General features: G+C 32.3%; 1 protein-coding gene across 1 annotated transcript in view; it reads right to left on the reverse strand.

Annotated features, from left to right (window-relative positions):
- Positions 1–25,054, reverse strand: part of LOC140439731 (casein kinase II subunit alpha-like) — a 123,026-nt gene that overhangs the window by 97,675 nt on the left and 297 nt on the right. The window lies entirely within an intron of this gene.

Consider the following 25,054-nt stretch of genomic DNA (forward strand, 5'->3'; position numbering starts at 1 on the left):
GCCGGTTAAATGGCAGCAACAAGTAGAATCCACGCCAACAACGAGAAAATACAGTGGCCTTGAGGTCAAAATATGACAGAACAGCAAGGCGTTAGTAACTTGAGCCAAATTTATCATGCATTAATATTGCAGAATTGGGCTTAATATGTTGTTGTTTTGCTGTGCTAAGTTTGAGTTAATTTATAAACTGTATTTAGTTTCAATTAATTGTTTATATAACATAATCTTATAATGTCCATTGTCGTAAGTTTCTTTACATTTTCAATATCATTGACTGCTACATATCTTTTTGAGGTAACACACTTATATTAACTTTCTATGGATGTTTGGAAAATCCCACCACTCTTCGAGTGATCTTTAATTTATATTGGATTGACGGTCGTACTCCTTTTCTCGATATATATATATATATATATATATATATATATATATATATATATATATATATATATATATATATATATATATATATATATATATATATATATATATATATATATATATATATATATATATATATCTGGGGCCTGATTCCCTAAGGGCGGATGTCACAAAACTAAAATTTTACAAGAGAGCCCAAATACCATGATTTAAAAGATACTATGTACATTTTACCAAAGTCTTTGTCAGGAAATAATACATTATTGTATAGAAACTACACTTTATTTTTAAACATAAAGCTAACATACAAATGGAACATGGAAAAAGTTAACACAAGCTACAGAAAAAAAAATGGCGACGGAGATGTGGCTTTTGCACTTTAAAAAATACTGGGCGGAAGTCCTATGAAATAACTATAAAATATTATTTTTATTGGCTAGGAAACATTGCATAATGAAAAAAACATACTAAACTAACAAACAAAACAAACTTAAAGAAAAATTAGAGAAACTGCTTAATCATCTTCTTCACTCTCCTCGCCCTGGCCATGAGGAAGATTTCTATTGTATTCTCTTAAGGTCTCTGGTATCCATTGTAGAAGATCTTGCAGGTGTCGATATTTCTGTGTGGAAATACGTCTCAGACTATTTGATAAAACAGGAATAGTGTCAGGAATAACCAAAACTTTTCGGGGTTGCCTAATAAGGCTCACTTGTTTGAAAGCGGCATCATCAAAACTAGTTTTGTAATTTACGAGTCCTGGAAGCTCCTTTTTAAATTGCAAATGGACAACTTTTGATAAAAGGAACTCTTCACTGTTGCAATTCTTTTTCCTACCGATAAATGGAGAAGTAGTAGTTTTTCCTAGACTGTCAAATGACAAGAAATCCTTTAACTCCATTTCATAGACAATGAATGGTTTTTTATGACACGAAAAACGAATTAGTTGTGCCCAGTCATAAGTGTCACATATGTCCATAGTTTTTGTGTGTCGTTTTTTATGTTCTATAACAGATTGTGCCACATCCACTTCCATGTGGGTATGTCCTCTTAAAAGAAACTTGTGATTCACAGTTTTGATATGCGGAAATTTATGCATAACATATGAGTAGAAAAACAAAATGTTAATGTTTCTATTCTGGCCAGGACAATTATCTGACCAAAATGTTACTTCTTCTACATCTTCCGGTAAAACTGATAGCCATTTAAATAAACCAGAAGCAATTTCGTTACTTCCTCTCTTACCTGTACTTTCATTCCATACCATACAATGTGTCTGACCCAGTGTCATGTCACAAATTATAAAATTTAGGGTCCAAAGTTTTAATTTGTAAAAGCTCTGTGCATTGGTAACGCAAGGAGTGGGTAAGCACTTTTGAAGGTCCATTGTACAAACTCTTTCCTTAGAACCCTCTAATCTATATCTAATTTTGTCTTCTTGTTTACTTGTATATCTTCTTTGTAATTCATTATGATGGACTTCCTTTTCTTTTAAAATAATTTCTTTTTCTTCTGCATCTGTAACATCCAATAAACATCTCTGAATTCTATCACAATCGTCACAAGTATCTAGGCTAGGTAATTTAAAAGCAAGGTTATATTCTGTAACAAATAAGAAACGATAGTATGATTCTTTTATAATATCCGCATAATTAACATTGTTTTCTTCGCAGTACTCTTTGTATAATTTGTACATATTTGTGATATCTAGGCTTGCGTCTAAGTATTTTTTGGTGGTACTATTTCGAGCATAGTGACTTTCGGTGACTGGAAAGCTCTCAATATATCTTTTTGCAATATCCTTTGCTTTCTGTCCGACGGATCTAGTTGGTTTATGTTTATGTCTTTTATCAGGTGAAGACAAGGATGTATCGTCATGATTCCGTATACTGTTTCTTAAAAATTTCTCTCCTATTGACAAGGTATTAAGAAAAATCATTTTACACACAGAGATTATTTCATTTCTAAGTGTAAAACGATATTCGTAACTAAGCTTCCGTCGCCCTTCTTGTCTATTATTTCTTGGGCGATTCCTTTAAATAGGAGCAGAATTGACTGAGAGAGCAACAACTTGTTTTCGCTGATCCCAATTGCGTAAGGCCCAAAATTTGCTATTAATTTTGCTACGATCCTCCACACTCAGTTTATCATAGCATTTCTTGCTGCAGTGACACGGTGGTTTTAGTGTCTTTTTTTCAACAGTCTGGCCTCCGCGATTAACATATTTTTCTCCCGTCAGTCTCTTTTCTTTTCTTAAGTTCTTTTCCCATTGTTCTGGTATACATTTCCGTTTCCTGGATTTAAATTTTTTAGACTTATTTGCTGCGTCTTCCTCTTTGATTACATTATTATCTACCTTTTTATTGTCCATTTTCATTTTTTGAAACAAGTTTCGAACTGCTTTGTTTTTTGTTTCATTCACAAAACTGTCATCTTCTTCTTCACCACTGGGAAAATAGTTTGGATCCGTCTCATTATCAGAGGAAAATGGTTTACTGTCAGAAGAGTATAGTTCATTTTCTGAATCACACTGTACAATCCTGTCCGTATTGGAACTAGTAGTCTCTCCAAAAGCTTTACCTAAAAACACAAAAATACAGTTAAGGTTAAACGAAATATTAAGTGCCTTTAAGATAAGATTTGTCAGTGTTCTGCTTTATTATAATACAGGGTGAGTCATGAGGAACTTTACATACTTCTACCATATGTAGAGTCCCTCAGGGAGCATATCATGTGGCCACTAAAAAATGTCAACTCCTCTTCTTTATTAATTAACAGGGTGATTTGTGTAATTGACCATTGATTTCATTTTACTGTAGTGTTTATACGGCTCATTTGATTTTTTTAATTTTTGCATGATACAGTACACTACTATCAAGCATTCGACTGGTATTAGCTAAACTAAAAAATTCCAGGACTGGCTTTGGAAAAATTAATTTAGGGATTCGTATTAAATATTACACCCTGTATAAATTTTTTTTAAAATGCAATAAGTGATTTTCAATCTACATAAATAGCCAATGAAAACGACATATGTGACAATGTTGTCGCACTTTTATTAAATTTTTAGTGAACGATCAAATCTTACCAAAAATAGAACAACCATAATGAAGTATCAAATTATAAGGTATTAATTTAAACAAATGTTATAAATTTCAAACATTTTAATTAAAATGAGTTCCTACAACATAATCTAATACGTAGAAAATTAACATCTTTACTGTCACTTTGTATTATCTCTACGATAGAATCAATTGTTTTTCAATTTTAAATTTTTACTCATAGATCGTATTGGGGCATTATTTTCGATAAATAATAAATTAAATTGATTAAAAAGTCAAACCTCTTGTATGTGTTAGTTTTTGTTGATTGTAAATGATTAAAATTTTATGTCAAATAATAATACATTGCATCAACTGTACTAAATAAAAATAAATCTAAAAAAGTTTAAAATGAAGGTTGGCGTTGACCGTTTGACGTTTCTTGATATTTTATACCCATTGTCATTATTGTCATTATCAATTGTTATTTATGTGTACAAGAATACATATTTCTTCTGTCATATCTACGTTAAGTACATTGTGTTAGTTTTGGTAGAGCTTTTGTTACTTTCGTTCAAAATGCCACATCAGTTTTCGACCACAGAATATGCAGACCTAATATTTGTTTATGGATTCTGTAATGGGAATGGTAGGGCTGCTAGTAGAGAATATCGCAGGAGATTTCCTAATTGTCGAACTCCCAGTCATCCAACATTTGGGCCAGTTTTTAATTATTTGCGAGAAAATGGCACTTTCCCTAGTGGAACAACAGAGCGACATGTAGATGAAGCGCAGGAAGATGACATTATGGACGCCGTTACTATGAACCCTACAATAAGCACTAGACAAGTAAGTCGAGAACTCAATGTTACTCAATCAAAAGTAAGTAGAGTCTTACAAAAAAATAATCTATACCCATATCACATTCAAATGGTTCAGCGACTACATGCTGGAGATGAGATCGATAGGTTGGAATTTTGTAGATGGACTAACAATAATCGACCAACGCTATACAGGGCACTATTTACAGATGAAGCCCAATTTACCAGAGACGGGATAAATAATTCACGAAATTCACATGTGTGGGCAGAAGAAAATCCCCATGCTATTCGAGAACGTCGTTCTCAGTTAAGGTTTTCGGTTAACGTGTGGATTGGTGTCAAATAACCAATTAGTAGGTCCTCACTTTTTTGATGGTCCTTTAACAGGGCAGGTCTATTTGAACTTTCTACAAAATATTTTGCCGAATTTGCTTGCCAACGTGAACGTTGCTATCCGAGGGATGTATTTTCAGCATGATGGGGCACCCCCACACTTTTTACTGGCAGTGAGACAACATCTCAATAATGTTTTTGGCAACAGGTGGATAGGACGTGCAGGTCCTATTTCGTGGCCTTCAAGATCCCCTGATTTCAATCCCGTTGATTACCATATTTGGGGACGATTGAAGCAACTAGTTTACGCAGTGAATATTAATAACCGACAACAATTAATTGATAGAATTATACATTGTTGTAATACTATTAGAAACGATCCCCAGAGTATCCGTAATTCAATACGTCAATTAACAATTCGGCAACAAAAATGTGTACAGGCTGCAGGGTTCCATTTCGAAAATCTATTTTGAATTATTTTTATTTTGTTACCATTATTGTATCTTTTCCAGTTCTAATTTATGGGTTTATCATAACTATGTACATATTTTTAGTTTTTTTTTAAATTGTTCTTCGTTATTGTTAGTAGTTACTGTTTTTTGTTGTGCAGTGACTCAGTTTATCATTTCAATTAAAATGTTTGAAATTTATAATATTTGTTATATAATATTTATAATATTTGTAAATTAATTACCTTATAATTTGATACTTCATTATGGTTGTTCTATTTTTGGTAAGATTTGATCGTTCACTAAAAATTTAATAAAAGTGCGACAACATTGTCGCATATGTCGTTTTCATTGGCTATTTTTGTAGTTTGAAAATCACTTATTGCATTTTAAAAAAAAATTATACAGGGTGTAATATTTAATACGAATCCCTAAATTAATTTTTCCAAAGCCAGTCCTGGAATTTTTTAGTTTAGCTAATACCAGTCGAATGCTTGATAGTAGTGTACTGTATCATGCAAAAATTAAAAAAATCAAATGAGCCGTATAAACACTACAGTAAAATGAAATAAATGGTCAATTACACAAATCACCCTGTTAATTAATAAAGAAGAGGAGTTGACATTTTTTAGTGGCCACATGATATGCTCCCTGAGGGACTCTACATATGGTAGAAGTATGTAAAGTTCCTCATGACTCACCCTGTATATATATATATATATATATATATATATGCCTAAACATCGACAATAATTTGTTCTGTTTAGTTATATTCTCCGTTCACAAATTGTTGAGAGCACGAAATGTGCCTCAAATTCATAAAACGGTCGTAAATCATAAGCGTTCCTGAGGTGTTTATTCATTAAATGATAATATAATGTTTTAGTACTGTTATACCTATATAATATTAATAATATTTTAATACTAATACATTTAGCAAAAAAAAACAATTAAAACTTTCACGGCTAATGTTGGTTATTATATTATATTAATAAAAATAAGAATTTAACCATTAACAATTTTGTAAATAAGAATACCTTATCTCTTTGGATATTTCAATACTAATCTTCGCGTTTAATCACACTACTAGAAAACCTGGAATTCATATCCGAAGGTACTATTCGTTGCAAGATAATTAGGATGGAATTCCCCAGATTTTTTATAATATAATGGGTATAAAGATGCCGGCTTTGGCCACGTGCCTCGTCTGTTCAGTTTATATTCGAAACTTAACTTGAAAGGGTGAAGTTATTATGAACGAAAACAATTTTTTTGTTTAGTACGTTTTTGATCGCATGTAATTTACGGCTCGTCGGTGTTTCCGCGTCTACGGCAGTAATTAGCGTCTCGAATATTTCTTTTCCGAATTATATGCGTGCGTGAGTGATTTTTTATTCCATATACCTACGAACATATACGTACCTTTCGCTCGTGCTCGTTTTGTTGAATTGTTTGTGATGGCTTCATCATCAACATCATTAAGTTTTACACCGGTATTGTTGCGTACAGTCAGTAAGTCTGTCTATTCACCAAGATAGAAGACTATTGTCCTGAATGTTCACGATGCTCTGGTTTCTCAGAATCCCACAAACACTGTTCGCAACATAGTCGAAAGTTGTGCCAACATGACTGGCGTAGAAGAGTCAACTATATATATATATATATATATATATATATATATATATATATATATATATATATATATATATATATATATATATAGGTTCCTATCAGAAAGAAAAAAACACGGTATAGCTAACCCAAACACAAACGAACACTTAAAGAGAGGGAAAAAGCCTATTGAAATTGATGAATTTGCCAAAAATGGTATTCGAACGAAAATTCATGGATTTTTTTTTTTTTAAAAAGAAATACCAAACCTAAATAAAATTTTACAAGAAGTTAGAGACGACCCGGATTTGCCTCATATCGGACGAACTAAATTGTGGCAAGTTTTAAAAGAATTAAATTTCCGGTGGGAGAAATCAGACCGAAAATCACTTTTGATTGACCGGGAGGAAATAATATGTTGGAGAAGAAATTATCTAAGATCCATACGAAAATTCCGGGCTGAAGGAAGGCCAATCTTTTACCAGGATGAAACGTGGGTAAGCTCAGGTCATAGTCTAAAAAATATTGGGAAGGTTGGTCTACTGGTATCTCCCCACCTTCTGGTAAAGGCAGTAGATTAATAATTTCTCACATTGGCAGTGAAAAAGGATTTAAGCATGGATTGTTGGAATTTCAGTCCAAAAGCACAAAAGACTATCACGAGGAGATGACAGCTGATGTTTTCGAAGAGTATTTTGAGCAGATGATTGAACACATACCACCAAATTCAATTATAGTATTAGATAATGCACCTTATCATTCACGGCTAGTAGAAAGACTTCCAACGACTGCGTGGAAGAAACAGGATATTCTTGACTGGCTGCGGAATAAGTATCTGCCTTACGAAGATGGAATGGTAAAAGCAGAACTTTTAAAAATTGCCCGGCAACACAAATCTAAGTTCAAGAAATACGTATTTGACAAAATGGCGGAAAGGCGAAACATCACAGTCCTTAGACTTCCACCCTACCACTGCGAAATAAATCCAATTGAACTCATTTGAGCACAAATGAAAAGTTATGTGGCTAGAAAAAATACGTCATATAAAATACAAGCTGTACGTGAATTGTTATACGAGTCTTTACAACATACTACAGAACAAAACTGGAAAGATGCAGTAAGACATGTAATAGAAGAAGAACAAAAAATGTGGGATATTGATAACATAATTGATGCAACCTTAGAGACCCAACCGCTAATTATTAACCCTCAAGACGACTCGGATTCCGAAGTCGATCCTATTTATTTTGAATTTGAATAGTTTTCTAATCGTAATTATATAAGGTAAGTAATAGTAGTTGTAATCGTAAGGTATTAAAGGGGAAAGGCGCAAAATGTCGCCTGTCAAAATGTTCAATGTGTTTTAAATGTATCCATTTTTTTTTCAAATCCTGAGAAAACTAAAAAGCATTTTTGAAAAATTTAAAGGCAGAATGAAATATTTATTAGAATAAATAAAAAGTTTCTTTTGCATGCAATATTTTCAATTCAAAATTATAATATATTTTCTCTTTTATTTTCACCCCTCTTACATAACATATTAAAACATTGTAGAAGTTTTCAGGGACTTTTTGCCCTCAGTAATAATGTAATCTTTCATTCTGCGTTTAAATTTTTCAAACATATTTATTAGTTTTCTCCGGATTCGAAAATAATGGATACATTTAAAACACATTGGAAATTATGCCAGGAGACATTTGGCGCCTTTCCCCTTAATTAAATAAATGTATCTTTTACAAATATCAAGAAACTTTTTTATTTTTGAATAAAATAAAGAAGTTTTATTAAAAAATACAAAAGTACAATTTAAAAAATATATTTATTTAGTTCAAATAAATGTTTCAATCATATACTCTATAACACTGGTCGGTCATCTGTAAACATTCAAAATACCTTCGTAATAGGATTATAAGTTATTGTATTCCTTCAGATACAAGGTGGGTTAGTCGAAAACATCTTAAACCGTCAGTTTCAGGTTGATTTTTACTATTATATCGTATTACCTATCCTCTCTGTATTTCAGTTCTCTAATTAGGGTTAAACTTGTAGTGAGCTATCGACAAATTGTGAACCGGTTTATAGGATTTCTATTGTATTGATAAATACCCATTAGCCACACACTATATTTTAATTGTTGGCCTGATATTTCCGTTATTTCTTTGTTTTTTATGAGGTATATGTTTTTATACAGAATTATCAATAAATTTAATAATTAAATGACTGTCAGTACACTTGGAGTAATTTTTTGTTGAAATATAAATTATTTTTAAACATTTTTATTGTTTTTATTTCCATTTTATGCTTAAATATTTTTCCTGTTATATTATTTGTATTGTCTTTTCGTATCTGTCAGCTTGAGTTACCGTAGCCTATTGTGGTAATCATGTTTTCACTCGATGACTGAGTTTTTCTTTCATATAAAATACTATATTTATTTTCAATTTTGACATCCAAAGTATATACTCTAAAACTATATATATTCTATAACTATTATATACTCTAAAAAATGTATTTAATTTGATTTTTCTTTGTCATTATACCTGACATAGGGGAAATTGGAAATTGTTGCCTAATGGCTATCGAAGAACCTTCTATGACCAACACATATTCTTACCGGAGACCGGTAGTACAATAACAACTTTAAAAATGAATTACTTGTTCGTCGTAGATAAAATATAGTATGCAAATCTTTACGCTTTCTCCTTTCCTTTTATTTAATGTCTCGTACGTCAAGATTGGATCAATAACAACGAATATATGATGTTATGGTGAAGACAATGGTGATAAATAAACATTTTGAATTTTACAATAATAAAAAAAATTTAATTATTATTTTTTTGTTTTTTTTTAGTGATTCTGTAAACATTAACTTAATCTGCAAATTTCCTCTGTAACTATACGTTTCGTACCGTATTCTTTCTATTTCTTGTGATACCTCACATGTCGTTCTACAAACCTAATGCCTCTTTGACCGGTCGCCATGTTAGATTTTTGTCATTGTATTCTTTACGTTATATATTTTCCAGCAATACATCAAATGCTTTGACTTCCTAAGTATACCCTGTATATTACAAGGAGTAATAGACGGTAAGAAGAAGAAGAACGATGATACGTCGTAGTGTCTTCTTGATATGACGCTAGTCTATTTTAAAATATCTTACTTGTATACTTATAATAATATTACTTAATCTATACGCCGTTCTGTGTTTATGGCATATTGTCATATTAATTATTATTTGTCATAATATTGGCATATGCCATTTTTTTTCTGTGTCTACGTATTCGTTATTCCCTCCTCTTTTCATCGATACCTTGCACGTTGTTGTACGTTGAGCTGTTTAGAAGCTTAGTGTCCTTTTGGTGATACGCCGCCATCTGTGTTTGTTGTGTTAACGTATTCGTTACCCCCTCCCCTTTCCGAAGATACCTCAGACGTCACGATCTGACGAGCTGTTGCGCCTCCACATCAAAGGACGCCGCTTTTTCCCACGGTCGGTAAAATTTTCCCACGCCGAGGTGGCCGATACTCTACTCATAACAAAAAATAATACGACTCCCGACATTGAAGATCTGAGCACAAAGCTAATTACGAAATTTGGATCAAAAACACTACAATGGCTTCTCCGGAGAATAAACAGCTGTATTCAAACTATGCAGATAACCAACGTGTGCAGACAAGTTAAAGTTGTTGCCTTGCTTAAATCTGGCAAAATCTCCAAAGACCACAAAAACTATCGGCAATATCTTTATTTTGTCAGCTATTAAAAATACTTCTGCAACTGGTCCTTAATATAATTTCACCGATAATAGAAGAAAAACTCGAATTAAAATGTAAAGATGCGAATATCATGTACGTCACAAATACTAAATCTTACCCAATACAGCAAAGACAGCTACCAAAGATCAAATATCAATCTAAATGCCGCTTACGACACCTTAAATAAGAGGATATTTCTCCAAAAACTATATATCTGCTTAGATAATAAACTTACTTGTAATATCCGCGTATGCCTACACAACAGAAGATTTTTCGTATAACTTAATGGTAAGGATAGCATATGGAGAACGCAAAAGAACGGTCACACTTGGGGTAGCGTAATGGCATCTAGACTGTATAACATTTACAAAAAATCATATTAGTAGATACTATTACTATGTTATTATGTAGACGATACATCTATTGAAACAGAACCCAAAAACTTTTGTTGTTGAAGTGGAGAAAAATCTAAACGATACCTTTAACACAATAAAAATACACTATAAATCAATTTTAAGTCAAACCCTGGAAAAACTCGGGTGTTCTCCTTCAATTTCCCTAACAACGACGCTTTCACAAAACTGAACATCCAAAAGTCTCATGAAATCCTTGAACTCTGGACTTCCTATAAATACCTTGAAGATAGTTTGTATCACACTTACAACTAAAAGGCAAACTGAGGACGAGAAATAATATTCTCCGCCAGTTTGCCAGTATGGTTGACACCAACACATCCTTAACACATATTTTAAGGTATAAATTAATCAGCCAAATTCAGCGGATATTAAGACTGCACATCAATACATAAGCTCTGCCCTTTCGTAGCTATCAATCCATCCAATATACGAAGATAAGTAGCTAGATAACGAAAGAAATAAAGTCTAGATTCGCAAGAACCACACCACAAACACCAGTCCATTTTACGACGACTAAAATCAAGGAAAAACTGGCCAGATCAACACATCTGCAAGATATACCAGAAAAAACTCATACCAAAGGTATAAGATTCATTAAACCTTCTTAGTTATCCTATACTAGAGAAAGCTTGCACGGAATACGATTTCCTGTTCGCAATTGACTTTGCCGTTTGAAACCGCTCTTTTCTGAAGGGACAAGGTTTAATTATTTGAACTGAACATGTAAAGTACAGTCAGTAAGCAATTGCTTATAAAGATCATTGCAAATTTGACACTAACTCAACTTATATTGATTACTTATTACCCCTAAATAGGAGATAAATCATTCATAAGTATGTAATATAGGTTATTATATATTTTTGTTAGATAAATTAACCATTCTTTCTTTTTTACGCGTTACTACGCATTTAACACAAAAATATCTATTCAAGCACTTAACCATAATTTATTTTCAGATAACCTTCCATCCATATATCATTTATGTAGTACACAAATAATACCAGAACTAAAATAATAAAAAAGCTATATATAAGATATCGTAGAACAATGGATGAAATAAACTCATATTGCGAAACCAAAGTGTCGGTAACCCTTGAGTCGTTCAAGGTGACTATTTTCACATATAACAGCTCCCCTCATTAGTGAAAAGTGGATGCCTTGCTTCGACTTTTAAAGTTCAATTGAGGTTTTTGATACTTCTTCATTTTCTGCGCGTACGTCTGGTCTTCTTTTAACGGTTAATCCTTTAAGTTTTTGTTTAATGGAACTGCTGCGAGGTGGTGAAGGTGGAGGTGAGTCCTGCGGATAGTTCATGGCAAGTCTTGGAAATCTTTTGCTTCGACATTTGCAGAAGATGTATACAAAAACTAGAATGATAATTAATGATAAAGACAATATAGTGAACCAAGGCAAATGTTCTTCGATGAATGGTCGGTTCATGATTCGGTCGAGTTCTTCTGAATATTGGTCCAAGTTGTGTTGTGCAATATTTAAATCGTCTGCATTGATCTTATTGAGTTGTAATGGTTTCAAATTTGGTATGTGGTTTCTTCTTTCGAAATGGTCACAACATCTGTATGGAACATTAACTGGATGACTTCTGTAGGTTATATTTGGATATTTATCGATTTGATCTCTGGCGTAAACTCTAGTACTTCCAATAAATGCTGTACATTCGGGTAGTAATCTTAGAATCGTGTTTACTTTAATTGTCTGGGTACTGATGTCTTTTCTTTCACACTTGATTGAAACTGGTAATGGATCGGATACTATTATTAACCATAAATTTCGGTCAATTTCTTGCACATTGTAATCTTGTGCTAAAAACGTTGACATCTGACAAGTTCTTGGTAGAACGCTAACTGGTTTCAATAACTTGGCTTCACATATAGTATCGCTGCCTATTGGATAGGGAAGAATATCTGTGCACATTCTTTGGTTTGGACTAATTGATTTGCATTCTTCTGTGTTTCGGGGTAATACATATGAAATTGAATCATCATCTCGCGTTATATATTATGTATTGTAGAAAGTGTATGAAAAAGACCAGTTTGATTATCTAATATTGGTATTGAATATAAATGATATAAGGTATAGATTTCCGGTTCGACTAGTGGAATTTCTAAGACGAATACAATTTTTGAATCGAGTTAATATGCTTGAAGTTTTATTATATCAATATACTGGGCTATATTTGATGTATAAATGGGCAATGGTAATACATTATTGTGTAATGATTATGAGATAGTTTTCAATGAATCTAGTAAATCATTGGACGAAATAATTGAACTGTGTAAAATTTGCAACCAAGAAAAAGTGTCCAAAATATGTAGCTTTCCATTAACGATTCACACAAATTTAAGATTTGTAATTGTGCGCGGTAAAATGATATGTCGTCAGCAATGTCTATAAGAGTTGTTTCGATATCGTTTATGTCTTTATTAAAAGTTTCTTCGTCTATTTGTAATTTTGGGATAGTAGTGTTAAAATATTTTATGACAGAAGTTGTAACAGAAATTTGGTTCTTTAGGAGTGTTTCTATTTGATTTTCATCTGTAGTGATCCTATTTATACATTGATTGAAATATTCACCGTCTGATGCGTCTAAATTTCCACTAATAGATTTCCATAAGGTTCCAACACCATTGATTAATCCTCGTTTTTGGCGTGGATTATAGGCTCGTGTGTCGGCAATTACTTCTCTATATTTTAAATTTACGGAATTTGAAATTTGTCTTATCAAACTAATGTGTGTTTGTACTTCGGATTGAAATTCAAGTTTTCTTGGTGTATCGGCATTGGTAAATTTATCTAGCAAGTTTTCTACAACTATGTCGTTGTTGGATATGGCAGTTTTTATAGGGAGCAATTCCTTGTAAACAATGCCCATTTATCGTTAGATATTCAAATGGTACCTTCTTTGTGATAAAAGATTTCGACTGTATTATTAATGGGAGAGAGGTAAAATTGGGAGTAGGCGACTGAAAGTAGTCCATAGAATCTGTAAAGAAGACATATATTCAAAGTATGGTTTTTGAATTTGAAAAGGTCCATTAAATTTAAAGTTTTACGTATACTTTGTTACCGATTTTAACATCAGGGCGTTGTGTTGAAATATTTTCATCAAATCTTTCTTTAGCTTTTTCTTTTGCTCTTACTGTTTTCTCTTTGGCTACTTTATAAAAGTATTCCATACGGTTATTAAGGTCTGTAACATATTTGCTAATTAGGCTTTTTTGACCAATGTCCAAAGACTAGTTCGTACGGCGTACGACCGTGTGTCTTGTTTTTTGTATTATTGTAACATCACTGCATAAGGGAGGGTCACGAATGGGTGATCATTGTGATTTTCGGCTTTATTTGCTCGGATCATTTCTGATAGTGTGGCATGGACTCTTTCTACAGATCCATTCGATTGTGGATGATTTACACTAGAAAATGTTAATTTTATATCATAGAGGTTGCATAGATCTTTAATTATGGCATTTTCGAATTCTCGACCACAGTCATAATGTACTCTTAAAGGTGTTCCGTAATGTTGGAAAAATAGAAGGAGTGTACTCGCTACGGTGACTGTTTTTTTATCGGTTAAAGGGTATGTTTGAGTGAATTTAGTTAGTTCATCTCTAATGGTTAATGCATAGTTTCTAGATGGTTTCTAGTGGGATATTCAAATATGTCTATGTTGATCCTTTCAAATGGCGCTTTTGGTGTTTCCGTTATAACTAATGGTCCACTTAGATTTTTTCTGTAAATTTTGACCTTTTGGCAAATTTCATAGGCTTTTATATATTTTTCGACATCTTTTGCCAAGTTCTTCCAATTATATTTTTCTTTTATACGTCTAACGGTTTCGTTTATTCCTCTGTGCAAGTTATTTTTGCCACAATGGTAATGTTCTAGAATTTGTGGGGTTTCGTCTTCACTTGTCTGTTTAATTTCATTTTGGCAGATTTTTAATTTAAGTTCTTTGTCTGCAAATATATAGGAAAATATTTCTAGAATGGGAAGTTCGAGATTATTTTCTATGCAATAGGTCTTTCATTCATCAAATTGTTCTTGGTTCGCATAAAGGATGAGAAATAACTATGACATTACTCTTTGTGGATGGAAAGGTAATGGGATAATGAAATATTTTGGATATTTTACGGTTTTACTAGATACGATATTGATCCTTCGGTTACTGTATTCTATATTTTCTTCGAATATGTCACGCAATATTTTTTCGTGCAGGTCCTCAAATTTATTCTGCCAGAAAAAGGTAACGATATTCTTGTGATATTTATCTAACAGTTCTGCGTTTGACGTTTCTATTTTGGGGTAATCGATAATGGATTTTGTTCTATATAATTCGAGAAATTTTTCGAATTCTTCGGACATCTTTTCTATTTCTTCTTCTGTGTCCTCTTTTTCTTCTTCGTCTTCTTCTGTCTCGGTTTCATCTCTGTTAGATGCATGCAGAGCAAGTTTTGATTGAAAATCAGCACAGTCCTTAAAATGGTTTATTTTTATTCTTGAGAGTGCATCTGCGTTTCTGTTGATTTTCCTGAACGGTGCTCTATTTTGTAATTATATTCTTTAAGTTTTAGGCACCAGCGTGCTAGGCGGCTTCCTGGGTCTTTGATTGAAAATAGCCATGTAAGAGGTCAATGATCAGTGATAAGAGTAAACTTGCGACCGAAAAGATATGGTCTGAAATGTTTTACTGCCCATACTATAGCTAGTAATTCTCTCTCTATTGTGGAATATTTGGTTTCTGCATTGCATAATGTTCGTGAGGCATAAGCGATTGGCAGATCTTTTCCTATTGGGCCTTGTGATAAAACGGCTCCAATTGCGAAAGCACTAGCGTCAGTAGTGAGTAAAAAGGGTTCTTCAAAATTTGGATATATGAGAATTGGGTCTGTCATTAGAATATTTTTGAGATCGTTGAATGCTTCCTTACATTCGGCATTAACAACAAAAGGGACATCTTTTTGAAGTAATTTGGACAGTGGTTTGGAAATTTTGGCAAAATTCGGTATAAATCTACGGTAGTAACCTACTAGGCCTAAAAATGATTTTATTTCTTTAGTTGTCTTGGGTTCTGGGAAACTTTTTATGCACGATACCTTGGCAGGATTTGTTTTTACTCCGTATTCAGTTAAGAGGTGTCCTAAGTATGCGACTTGTGTTCTTAAGAATTCACATTTTTCCGGTTCTATCTTCAGATATGCTTTCGTTAATCTTTTAAATACTTCTGTCAGTTGTGACAAATGCTCGTGAATGGTGGCTGAATAGATGATTATGTCGTCCATATATACTAAACATCTCTGGTTTTGAATTCCTAAGAGGATGTTATCCATTACTCGTTGAAATGTGGAAGGAGCATTCCTTAATCCGAAAGGTATACGTACAAATTCGTAATGTCCATTGTCATCTGAAAATGCTGGAAATTCAATCTCCGTGATTTTAAATTTTGTTGATTGGAAGAGTATTGGTTTTGATTACTTGAGTAATTTTTGGGTTCTTCCATTATATTGATTGGAAGGTTATTGGTTTGGATTATTTTGGTAGTTTTGTGGTCTACCGTTATATTGATTTTGGCAAGGAGGAAAACGTGATGAGCGACATTCGCTACTTAAATGGCCAATACGACCACAACTTGTGCATTTGGAAAAATTAGATGTGGTTCTTCTCATCGGTTGGGAAGGTTTTGGATTATTTTGGCTATCTTTATTTGATTTTTGTGATTCGAAATACGATAACTGAAGTTCACGTCGGATACGGTTAGTGGCTTTAATAATAAGATCTTTAGGGTTACTAGCCCTAATTATTTGTCCTAAGCGGGGTTCTAGTCCGGTTAAAAGAATATTCAAAGCCATAGAGTCAATTAACGTGCATTGGGCGGTCTTTTGGTCTTTTGGTCTTGTGTTAGGCCTGATTTTTGGATTGAGGCGTGCATGTTTGCATTTAGAACTTGTAGTCTATTGAAAAAGGTTAAGGGTGATTCATTTGATAACTGTGGAAATCTTTGTAGATCATGAATTAAAAAAGTGAGATCACTACTATCTCCGAAATGAAGGTTTAATAAATTTTTGATGTCCGTATATGAAGTTAGTTTTCTAGAGTTTATTAGTTGAGCTGCTTTACCTCTTAGTTTATTTTTAATGTGAATCGTTAATAAGATACGTTGGTCTCCCGAAGACATTTTAATCGCACAATCACAAGCGCCTAAGAATGTGACAAAATGAGATTGGGTCTCCTTCAAACTCAGGAATTATGGAAAATATTTCTGAAGGGTTGTAGGGTTCAATTTCAACTTGGGTTTGTGAACGTTTTTCAGGCATTTTGATAATAATATGTCAGTAGAGGTATAAAAACAAAATATACGAAAAGTAAATATGGTAAAGTAAAATGAAATATAGTAAAATCAAGTAAAATATGGTAAAATCAAGTAAAATGTGGTAAAATAAATAAAGTAAAATATCGGTGAAAGTATAATATGAAATCAATGAAATGCGTAAATAAAAATGATAAAATAATAAAAATACTTATGTAATAAAAAAATATTTCCTTATTAGATAATCAACTTGGCTTGACTTCTGTATAATCAAGATTATAAATTGAAAATGTTATGATGTATGTACGGTATGTTTGCAAATATTAAAATAGTAAAAACGAGATGATTCAATAACTTACATTAACAGAAACATCGAGAATGTCTTGTTTTCTAACGGAATCTGCTACCAGGGACTTCACCAGGTGTTCCTTTCGTAGTATCCAGTTGAATGAGGACGGCTCTAGGTTCTTTTCCGTTGAGGCATAGGGATCCTCCGTTGCTAGTGAGTTTCCTTGTTCTAACAAGGTTAACCGGATCCTACTCACGGCGCCAAATTTTAAATCACTAACTTCTTGATTGACTTTTTAATAAGATTTGTTTCACAATTAAAAGTTACACTTTGTTCTACGATAAAATAAAGCAAATAAAATTATAATACAAATACGTTATTAGCAAGAAATGCTTTTATACTCGCTGTATGCGCGGGAACGGTATGCGCTGACGTGGTCTGAACTGACGTGGCCTGAGCGGTGTGGGCGGGAGGTCGCTGAAGCAGGGGTCGCCATGTTTCCGGCAATCGTTTCGCGTCATCGCGCGTGTTCAAGCTGTTAGGCCGTTTTTCGATTTCAATAGCTTCACGAATGATTCTCGCTTTTAATGAGCGGATGGGAGCGATGGTTTTTGCTTTTTCGAAATCTATTTTGTGGCCTGTCTGAATATGATGTTGGACTAGGGCTGAAGTGGTATCGGAATGTTTGACTGATAGAGAATGTTCGTAAATACGGTTATGGATTCGTCGGTTTGTCTGTCCTACGTTTGTACGTGGGCAACTGGAACAAGGTATCTCGTAGACACCATGGTCTTCATTGGGGATTTGGTCTTTTTTGGAATGTTGTTTTTTTGGAATAATGTTTCAACACTTTTTACTTTTAGTTCTCAATGTTACTTATTTTTTATTATTTTTAGCTATTATTACGTTTACTTCGTTATTTTGTTTACTACTTCTTGGTCTGTAGATAGTTCTATTACTATGTGATCATCTACAATTCCATGGTGTGTTTCCATTACAACTTCATTTTTATTTACCATAATTTTTTGTAAAATAATAACCACATTTACTGTAAAATAATTTTACCAAATTATCATTATTCCCGTAGCTAGTTCATTTAGTAATAGATCGTCATGATTTTTCATATATGGAGAAAGAGTTCATAGGCTCTTGTTTTCGTAGAAAGCTCTTATTTATTTATTTTTTAATTTTCTACTATCGCTTTGAGTTACTTCTCAATGTACTTTTTGTTTCTTTATGTTGTCTGTTTAAAATTTGAAGAATTATTACTGCAACATACCAATCATTTTGAATTATTATTTACATCATCATCATCACCATCAATGGCGTTACAACTCGTCGTGAGTATTTGCCGCGTTTACTATTGCCTTCCATGTTTGTCGGTCCTGTGCCCCTATTTTGTTGTTCTTCTTTGAAACATTCACATTAGTTAGGTATATGAATTTTTAAAGAGTATGTATATGGAGTTAATTTTATATCTTTAAAGTTTTCATTTACAAATTTAGATGTGCATATATTTTAGGACAGCAATATTGACGGTAGTCTTTATTAAATCGTTAATATATATTTAAAGATCGTCTTTCGTCCTACCCAGTCTTAAATCGGGTAGGTCCATGAAATTAGGCCTTTCCCAAAGACAGGAATACTAAAAAATGTATGTATGCTGTATTTATGTTTACATGACTTTATTATATCACTAAAAGGCTTCCAAGAAAATAATTAAATCAGGTAGAAGTTCTAGGTACATGTAATTGGGACCATTCATTAGCATATAATTATCCTCACTCTTTAATATTTTGGTATTGTATTGGTATTTGATATATTTTGGAAAATACGCTTGACAATTCATTGCTATTATTTTAAAAATCCATTTTGTTAAACTTATCAATATTCAGAACTTAATAATTATTTGGTACAATAAAAATAGTTTGTTTGTTCAGGTAAAACGTATTACGAAGGTATTATTGTTTTTGTCCCATCAAATATCTTACTGATAATTTTTCAAATGTTGGCTATATGTTCAAAATTATTGAAAACTAAAAAATCTCCTTTATTTAATATAACATGTTTTAGCTGTATCTACTAAATAGTCCGCGCCACTGTCATTTAGTTAAAATTTCAATAACCAATCACCAACTTCAAAGGCGGTTCTTATACAATTTCGACATGCCTCGTAATATGCAAATTAGATGCCTTCCGAAATGACGGCACCTTTATATATATATATATATATATATATATATATATATATATATATATATATATATATGTATATATACAGGGTGAGTCATGAGGAACTTTACATACTTCTACCATATGTAGAGTCCCTCAGGGAGCATATCATGTGGCCACTAAAAAATGTCAACTCCTCTTCTTTATTAATTAACAGGGTGATTTGTGTAATTGACCATTTATTTCATTTTACTGTAGTGTTTATACGGCTCATTTGATTTTTTTTTATTTTTCCATGATACTGTACACTACTATCAAGCATTCGACTGGTATTAGCTAAACTAAAAAATTCCAGGACTGGCTTTGGAAAAATTAATTTAGGGATTCGTATTAAATATTACACCCTGTATAAATTTTTTTTAAAATGCAATAAGTGATTTTCAATCTACATAAATAGCCAATGAAAACGACATATGAAGCGAGATGTTTTGCCAATTTCTGAGTGGGACAGTTGTATGCACTGACAATGGGTCTTAGGGGAACATTGGGCTTATGGATTTTTGGAAGGCCGTATATCTTTGGAATTCGGGATGATTTTTCTCTGGGTATAAGAGATTTTTTGAGGTCTGGAGGTAGAGTAGACTTATCTATAATGGATTTGGTCGTTTTTTCTAGATATGTGGTTGGATCATTTGGGACACGTTTGTATTCTGTGGAATTCAGAAGTTCGGACATTTTGTCGAAACTTCGACATCGTCAGGGTTGTTGTAAAGTTCTTTGAGGGCACGTATTTCTGAAAGACTGATATTTGAAGGTGGGGGTTAGGAAGTACGGAGAATTCTGGCGACATCTTGTCTGGCAACTTCGGCTTGGTCGGAAGGAAGATGGGAAATGGCTTCTTCGGTTTGACAAATAATTTTCTCAGTTGGAATGGAAAGAGGAGTGACAGAGAAATTGAAGCCTTTTGACAGAGCTTTGGTAGCTGAATCGGATATGTGAATATCTGAGAAATTGTGAACAACAGTAGAAGGTTGTTGATTTGAAATGGGCGGTGGATTTTGCTGAGAGATAAGTTGGTCCAGTTTGCGTTTCTGGGTTTGGGTTTTGTTGTCAGAAATGTGTTGTATTATATTGGGGGATTATAGGTATAATTTATATATAGGTATATCACGTACGTTAGTACGTGATTTGCAGAAAAAATTTAATACACTAAAACGTACCTTCAATTTCAGATGTTTGGCTACTGTTTTCCGTCGCTTTTAAAGCATTTATGATTTTTAGACCTCTTCCTGTTCCTCCTAAATTCATTTTTGATACTAAAAACGTCTAAAACTAGATCGGCGAAACACAGTTTACAACACATAATCTCAAACTATTTGACAACACAAAAGGCGGTAGTCCACATAGCTACCTCACACTAGGACAACTGCCCATAGTTTCATTATTTTGTGGACATCCGCCTTTTGTAATAAACAAAAATAGGGTGATGTCCAAATACGCCTTATGTGCACCAAGTAATAATTGAATACCCAAAGTTTGACAGAACTCTAAAATTGTAACGGTACGAAAGCCCCAAAAAAGTAAAATTAGCCAAAAACGTGACATCTGCCCTTAGTGAACCAATCCCCAGATATATATATATATATATATATATATATATATATATATATATATATATATATATATATATATATATATATACTTACACTTAGATAGATTATACTTTATATTAGGATATTAGTGACTGTCGATATAAACAAAACAACCCGTTTATTAGGGCTGCGGTCAGAAGGTTGACCGAGATGTTAGAGAAACGCTCTTTTGACTTTTTGTCTAGCTTTTGGAATTGTTTTATTCCTTTTTCAAAACAGTGTAATATAGATAAAAATGTGTAAATATTTACAAAATATCACAATTCGTCAATGCAACTTACTAGTCGTTGAGATCATTTACAATAAACTTTGACACTCAACATTAATAACACAAATATAAAATACAATAATGGACAAAATACATTCTAAAAATTTTTGGTAAGGATAGTAAAACTTAGTTTATTTCATAACATCTTTTGATGGTGTGTTTTAACTCTGATACATAGAGAACAGAAAGAAAAGACAATATGATTAAAATGTAATTAGGTGTTTTTAATATTGTATTTATTTTCAAGAATCCCATATTGGGTACTTTTACTTTTTAATTATTAAACCTGTCTTAATGGTATGCACGAGAGGATGCAACGAGAGGATAACATGGGAATTAATATAAATGGTGAACATCTGAACCACCTAAGATTTGCCGATGACATCGTTTTAATATCTGATATAGTTGATAAAGCTACAAAAATGCTGCACACGCTCTATAAAGTGTCAAAAACAATTGGTCTTAAAATTAACACCTCAAAGACAAAATTTATGACCAACCTTGTAGTCAGCGGTAAAATTCTGATTGAGATCCATAGCATCGACAAAGTAATAGCTTACAAATATCTAGGGCATGAGATTCGCTTAGGCCGAGATAATCAGACAACTGAAATACAAAGAAGGATAGGTCTTACATGGCCTTTGGTAGATTGAATGACATTTTCAAGTCTATTATCCCAGTTTGTTTAAAAAGAAAGGTTTTTAACCAGTGCGTTTTACCGGTTCTTACATATGGTGCAGAAAAACTGACTCTGATAAAAAGAACAATAGATAAAATAAGAGTTACACAACGTGCTATGGAAAGATCAATATTAGGTATTACCATCAGAGATAAAGTACCAAACCTAGAAATAAGAAGAAGAACAGGAGTCACAGATGCAGTTGAAAAAAAAAAACATGGCTAAATTGGCTTGTGCCAGACATAATGCCAGATTAACGGATGATAGATGGACAGAAAGATTCTGGAAAGACGACCAAGGCAAGAGGCATATCGAAGCAGAGGACGACCACCGACTACATGGACGGATGATATCAAGCGCATCACCACACACTGGATGCAAGAAGCTCAAGATAGAAATAGGTGGAAAATTTTACGGGAGGCCTACGTTCAGCAGTGGACAAATATAGGCTAATTGATGATGATGATGAATGGTACGCAACCAGTTATGCATACAAGTATATTGTGACGTGTATATGTAGAGGTAAATATTTATTTTATTTTTGATGTTTTTCCAGTAAATAACAATAAATGTTGCTCAATTTATCTATGTCAGACTTTTTATTTACGCAAGATGTACTCGATTTTATGAAACACGTTTCCAAGAAAACACGTTTTGCATGGTTTTTTTTTTGCCAATTTCGAAGATTTTTTGCCATTTCGAAGATTCCTGTATTTTGGCAAAAAAGAAAAAAACCATGCAAAACGTGTTTTCTTGAAAATGTGTTTCATAAAATCTAGTACATCTTGCATAAATAAAAAGTCTGACATAGATAAATTGAGCAACATTTATTGTTATTTACTGGAAAAACATCAATAATAAAATAAATATTTTCCTCTATATATACACGTCACAATATACTTGTATGCATAACTGGTTGCATACCATTAAGACAGGTTTAATAATTAAAAATTAAAACTACCCAATATGGGCCTCTTGGTTCTTGAAAATAAATACAATATTAAAAACACCTAATTACATTTTAATCATATTGTTTTTTCTTTCTGTTCTCTATATATCAGAGTTAAAACACACCATCAAAAGATGTCATGAAATAAACTAAGTTTTACTATCCTTACCAAAATTTTTAGAATGTATTTTGTCCATTATTGTATTTTATATTTATGTTATTAATGTTGAGTGTCAAAGTTTATTGTAAATAATCTCAACGACTAGTAAGTTGCACGGACGAATTGTGATATTTTGTAAATATTTACACATTTTTTATCTATATTACAGTGTCTTGAAAAAGGAATAAAACAATTCCGAAAGCTAGACAAAAAGTCAAGAGTGTTTCTCTAACATCTGGGCCAACCTTCTGACTGCAGCCCTAAGAAACTGGTTCTTTTGTATATAATATATATATATATATATATATATATATATATATATATATATATATATATATATATATATATATATATATGTATATATATATATATGTATATATATATATATATATATATATATATATATATATATATATATATATATATATATATATATATAGATATAGTTTGGTCGAGTTGTAGAACTTCACTGCCAACCTATCAGCTCCCGAAAAAGTTTTGAAAGACAAAATATACGTATATGCTTCTATCACGTACCCTTTTTCTACAATAAAATGATAAAGAAATATATTTTCTGACTTAAAAATGAAATCCACGTACGTACAAATTTATGGTTCTACAAAAAGAAAAAAAAGAATGTGGGTGACGCCCTGTACAACTAATCCAATATTGAGGTTATATTCAAATTTTTTATGTCAAAATACACCCAAATACCAATGTTCATACAAATATTGACATTATTTCAAACATTACAAAAAAACGAAAACAAACATAAAACACCCTGTATTTCAGTAGAAACACAAACACATTATAGGATTAGAATCATATAAACATGTTAAATTTAATAATGATAAAAAATAATATATAAAAAAGGACAATAATTCAAGAAAGGCATACAAATTAAAAAAAAATAGGTACATAGAAAAGTGGTGTCAAATAACTTATTTTTTGCATTTTTCATTTACGCTACTGAGTTTTTCAATTAGGTTTAATTTTTCTTTTGAGACAAAACATCAAAATAAATGTATTAAATAAATGTGGCAACTTTTTCAAGTTCGTATTACATATTCTTATATTTTCAACTTGTTTATTGCTTTCTTCTCTAATATTGTATCTATAATATCATAGTAATATATCCGTCATTTTATGTTCCCAATGACAACGTAACGAAGGTTCAGAGAATACAGAGTAGAGAGTAGACTCTATACATCCTCAGAAGAACAACAAGGCGGATATATTTTTTTAAAACTTATTCTTCTGTGTGTACAGCCGGCAAAAATGCCAACGTAAATAATACTGATAATATCTCGCTTCTCGCTTCTTATCAGTTCCCAAAAAATTGTCTCAAAGTAAAGTACCCCAAAAAGTATGTTCAGACGTGCAATATTTTAGGTTAGGTTATTCTTGAACTTTTTTATATATCTAAAGGGACTTTTATAATGTTTTGCAAATACCTTAAGATATTTTATTTTTACTTACAACTCTGTGAATATTTAGTTTTAATATACACAACATATTGTAGCTTAAAATTCTTATTTGTACTTATCTATCTACTTTTTAACACAAAGTTGCCCAACCTTTAATTACAAATTCAATAAGTTCCTTTGTTTTTGTTGGACCAAGAGGATTCTATTTTCTAAATTTCAATACACTAGGACTGTCCATTTAAGTTATTTTACAAAGAGAGAGACGCCCAACACGATTTTAAGGACCTGTCAGTTACTTGAATATTTTTCAGCTTAGAAGTACTTAAA

The sequence above is a fragment of the Diabrotica undecimpunctata genome, chromosome 4 (assembly GCF_040954645.1).
Source record: "Diabrotica undecimpunctata isolate CICGRU chromosome 4, icDiaUnde3, whole genome shotgun sequence".
NCBI classification, from domain to species: domain Eukaryota; kingdom Metazoa; phylum Arthropoda; class Insecta; order Coleoptera; family Chrysomelidae; genus Diabrotica; species Diabrotica undecimpunctata.